Source organism: Haliotis rufescens, unplaced genomic scaffold (assembly GCF_023055435.1).
Source record: "Haliotis rufescens isolate VD_foot unplaced genomic scaffold, xgHalRufe1.0.p SCAF_6, whole genome shotgun sequence".
Lineage (NCBI taxonomy): Eukaryota > Metazoa > Mollusca > Gastropoda > Lepetellida > Haliotidae > Haliotis > Haliotis rufescens.
The window spans coordinates 2,532,150-2,537,238 of record NW_025964334.1 but is presented as its reverse complement, the minus strand read 5'-3'; the positions used below and the strand labels follow the sequence as shown (position 1 = coordinate 2,537,238).

General features: G+C 40.2%; 1 long non-coding RNA gene across 1 annotated transcript; it reads left to right on the top strand.

Moving 5' to 3' along the window:
* Window positions 1-605: 605 nt before the first annotated feature.
* On the top strand, window positions 606-1,839 carry LOC124149757. Its single transcript, XR_006863156.2, has 3 exons — window positions 606-906; window positions 1,428-1,493; window positions 1,730-1,839. It is a non-coding gene; the product is annotated as an uncharacterized LOC124149757 (long non-coding RNA).
* Window positions 1,840-5,089: the final 3,250 nt, after the last annotated feature.

Below are 5,089 nucleotides of genomic sequence, written 5' to 3'. Positions count from 1 at the left end.
CAATCATTGTATGAACGTCGGGGTCTTCTGTTGCACGCCACTTCAACGTCCACCACAGCACCATTTGCCGCCTTTGGGACCGATACTCACAGTTCAATTCTACTGTAGACCGTCCGAGAACCGGCCGACCAAGTGTGACCACCCCTGCACAGGATCGCTACTTTCGGACCCGTGAAGATTCCGGGGTAGAATAGGTCTTCAGCAACCCATACTTGCCGTAAAAGGCGACTATGCTTGTCGTAAAAGGCGACTAACGGTTGGTCTGGCTCGCTGACTTGGTTGATACATGTCATCGATCCCAAAAGCGTGGATCAATGCTCATGATATTAATCACTGGATTGTCTGGTCCAGGCTCGATTATTTACAGACCGTCGTCATATAGCTGGAATATGGTTGAGTGCGGCGTTAAACAACAAACCAACCAACCAACATCGCTACTTTCGACTGTTCCACCTACGTCATCGCAATGTCACAGCTACGGAGACTGCTGGACGCTTCCCTGGTTTGAGGAGGATGGGTTGCTGAAGATCTATTCTATTCCGGATGTTCACGGGTCTCAACACAATGTACAGCCTCTTTAAGGTTGTTGATACAACTGTAGCAGAATGTAAAATAGTATGTATTTTAACTTACATATTTTAAACTTAGGTAAATAATTGAGTTAAGTATGGTAATAGGTCCTTAAGCTAACCTGAGCACTCTCTACTAATCCTTAGGTAAAGTACAGGGTATAGTTATGTAAGGTCTTTAGTGATCTGGTCCAGCCACATCTTGGCCAGTGATTGCCTTTTCTATTGTTTCTGTAGCATGTGACCAGGTTTTTAGCTTTAAACACTTCAATATTTCTCTTCTCTGGTCACTGCTGCATTACAACTCTGCATGATTCACTGCACTGCACTGATTGGGGTAAGTTAATTTAGACTTCTTTAGTATTTATATTCATCATAAGGAGGTTAGGATCTGATATTTTAGTTTTGTTGAGTACACTTTTATCATTTTAATTGCATATTTCTTATATAGTATAATTTGCAGTATGATCCACATGATACGCAATGTTGTAAATATATTGCTTATTCTTCAAAGTCATGATACGTTAGTGAGTAGTGTGATACTAATTACACTAGCCATGACTTAATGTTAAGCAACCATATTGTTATAAGGTGCTTTCAGTAATTTATATAGTTTATAGCTTGAAGCTGTACCTATTAGAATAGATTTATCATTAGCAACAATTTATAGTTTACAGCTATAAATGTAATAATATATTGTACAGTATTTTAGTACACTAAGTCTTGTATGAGTTAGTTGATGATTATGTACATAGTTCTAGGAAAGTATTAGTAAATATGTACTGATGTAGTGAGAGAGAGAAAGCGTCTGTGTGCGTATTATATACATTTTACTTAATTGTGTCATTTCATAATTAGGCATAGAGGCACATATAAAGCCATACTGTTGGCATTGACGTGATGAGCCTGCGACCCTGAGACGAGGTTGGTATTTATGTGCTAATAGTTGTATGTATATATTGTTGTATTTTTAGGTGTATTGTATCATATAAATGGGATTTGTAGCTGTAATATATATAGAGCTGATGGTTGTTCTGATTATATATGCTTAAATTCATGCTCATGGTAACAAGTAAATGTAATATGTTTGTTTAATTATACATGTTATAGATTCTTGTAATTGTATATTACTAATTCAACCTTATTATATTATGTTTTAGGGAATTATCATCCATAGCCATATTGTGGTGGGATCTCCATATCCCTGATATGAACAGACCGAATAAATCCCATGAACCCCCAAACAAGTATTCGTCGTCATTACCTAGACGTTATACCGCTGTAACACAACGTACAAGCTTACCTAAATATTTACCCAAATTTTAATAATGATGACTCCCTGAAGTCCATTCTACTAACAGGTGGGTTAAGGTTGGTATTTCCCGCATATTCTCACAACCCTCACGTCGATCATCTGTACCTTTTCTCCTAATACCGATTGTCAGATCTCTCCCACTTTTGGATGCGATCATTCGGCCACTGCCTTTATCTGCGTAGCCCAGCTACATCTATTGGGAACAACTTACTAGAAACTTCCCTCTCAAAAATAACATCGTCCAATATGTCTCCCGAAATGGCGTCATGATAGAACAATGTTTTATCGTGAAATAAAGCACGTTTCGTTCTTCATTGTTCTTTGTGATTGATTGATTGAGTACAATTTAACGTCACATCGGCAGTACTTCAGCCATATCGTGACGAAACAGTTATAATAATTATATCGAGATTGAATAAAAAGCTGTCAACGGTGGACAGTATAATAACTAGGGTATCACAATTTCGATTTTTAAACTAGTTTAGGATATATTTCAAAGAATACATTATCATTCAACAATACAATATAAAAATGGGCTATAGATCACCAGCAACCAAAGTTAGGGGACTGACGATACTTCTGCTACCTGCACAGTTCCCCAGTGGGATTTACACCATCCCTTTAGCTGCTGGCGATGATACGGATTTTAGCCATCAATTCAAATAACAAAAATACTACGTTTAAAACTGGCATGAATAAAGGTACTGCGAAGGATGTGGTCTTACATATCCTCTCAGGGGGACAATAATTTTACGCTACTTCGACCCCCTTTGAGGATACAGCCACTAACCATTTTAGTTACAAATTATGCACTACCAATATGATAAAATATAACTATCAACACATTTCAAAATTTATCAATGAGTTCAATATCTTTTAAAAAAGCAAGACCCTTAATAGATTTGAATGATTTGAATTAAGTATCCCTTGTGATAGAAAAATCAACACACTTAAGCAGGACATGCTTGAACGTGATTTCTTCATCACAAGGGATGCAAAATGGAGGATCCTCACCTTTCAACAAATACTCATGTGTGTACCGGGAATGGTCAATACGACATCGTCGTAAAATGACCTCTTCAAATCTGGACTGACAACCCAAGTAGGTGTAACCAATATTTGGTTTAATGTCATGTAACTTATTTATACCTACTTTGGGGTCCCAATTCTTTTGCATCATATCTCGGATATAAGATACGATAACGGACTTGTAATCACTGTATGGAATCAGAAGTGGTGTCACGGATTTGTTGAGTGCTGCTTTTGCAGCAGCATCGGCCATTGTGTTACCTACGAAAACGATGTCGTATTGGCCAGTGGCAAGATAATTAGACAATTCAACAATTTCAATTAAAAGTGGATGTGTGGAAGACAAGTTTTTGATAGCCTGAAGGCAAGAAAGAGAATCTGAAAACAATATGAACTGTTTATGCTTAGTTTGGCTGTTGATATATTTAAGCGCTGTATAAATAGCATTTGCTTCCGCTGTGAAAATAGAACAGTTATCTGGTAATCGGGATGAGATTGTCCTGGATCCAATGACGGTGGCGCTGGCAACAACGTCACCATCCTTGGATCCATCTGTAAATATAGATTTATAAGTGTCATATGTGCTTCGTAATTCATTTTATTGTTGTTGATAAATTAGTTGATTTGTGTCAGATTTCTTTAGTTTAGTTAATGTTAGGTCCACCTTTGGATGTACTAATGCCATGGTGGAGAAGAGAAAAGCTGATTGGGGCCTATGTTATCAAGATTTATTTTCAAATTAAAAACTTCACATTTTTAAAAGTAATCCCATATATGATATACAACGGACAAATGTATCAGAGAAGGTAATTTTTAATCATTAATGTCCAAAGAAGGATTTTAATTAACGGTGGTAACCATAATTTGTTCCAAGCACCTACGGTATTCGGTAATAACATCAACAGTTTAAATCATAAGTCCCAAGCACGAGAATCTGATGGCACACAAGTTCAGTAGCTCGTATGGCCACCATGTGCGTTGACAACTGCCACACAACGCCTCCGCATGGACCTTGTGATGCTTGTGAACACATGATTGGGAAGACGACGCCATTGTTGCTGCAAAATGGTGCCAAGATGTTGCAAATTCTGTGGTTGGTTCTGGAGAGTGTGCAGACTTCTGCCAAGAGCATCCCAGACGTGTTCGATGGGATTGAGGTCGGGAGACCTTGACGGCCAGTCCATGATTTGACTCCCGCATTCTGAAGGAAATTCCTTGTCAAAATTGCTGTGTGGGGTCTGGCATTGTCGTGTTGGAAGATCAAACCGGGTCCATGTGCTGCCATAAAAGGCAGAAGTTCTGGTGCCAGTACCTGGTCGCGGTAAGCAGCAGCGTTGAGGTTGCCACGGATCACAAGAAGCCTGGAACCTGCATTGCCACAAAAAGCACCCCACACCATGACACTTCCGCCTCGAAATCTGTCAATTTCCTGTACACAACACTGGGCGTAACGTTCATGACGGCGCCTCCACACCCTCGCCCTACCATCAGCAAATCGAAGATTAAATCGGGATTCATCACTGAAGACGACTTGATTCCAATTCCTCTGAGTCCATCGTAAGTGTCGCTGTGCCCACAATTGACGTTGACGTCTGTGTAATTGAGTCAGAATCGGCCCGCAGTATGGCCGTCGTGCTTGAAGGTGAGCAGTTCTCAGACGGTTTCGAACAGTTTGCGCACTCAGTCTACCCCTAAACAGTTCATTTCTGGTTGATGTAGCCGTAAAAAATCGGTTAGGGAGGTGACGTAAGACAATCTGACGAGCCTCTGCATGTGACGTCACATGTGGTCGACCTGGCCGAGGGCGATCAGCGGTGGTACCCGTTTGCTGTAGACGCGTCTGTAAATCATAAACAGTCCGTCGACTACAACCCATCGTCCTTGCGACTTCAGCTACGGACGTTCCCGTCTGCAACATGCCGATGGCACGTTAACGTTGCACATTTGAAAGGCGTGGCATGACAAATGGCCGTAAAGACTTTTGTTTTCTTGTGTTTTTCTTTTTTTGTTAATGACTGCTAACAAGTATGGCTGAAAACGCGTACGGTATAATGGCCACGTGACCAGTTGCACGTGAAAAACCACTTTTGCCTCTATAGTGCTGTGCACATGATTTTGCTCGATTCACCTGCACAAAAACGGGTGTTATCTGAAGACAATACGTGGCCATTACTGT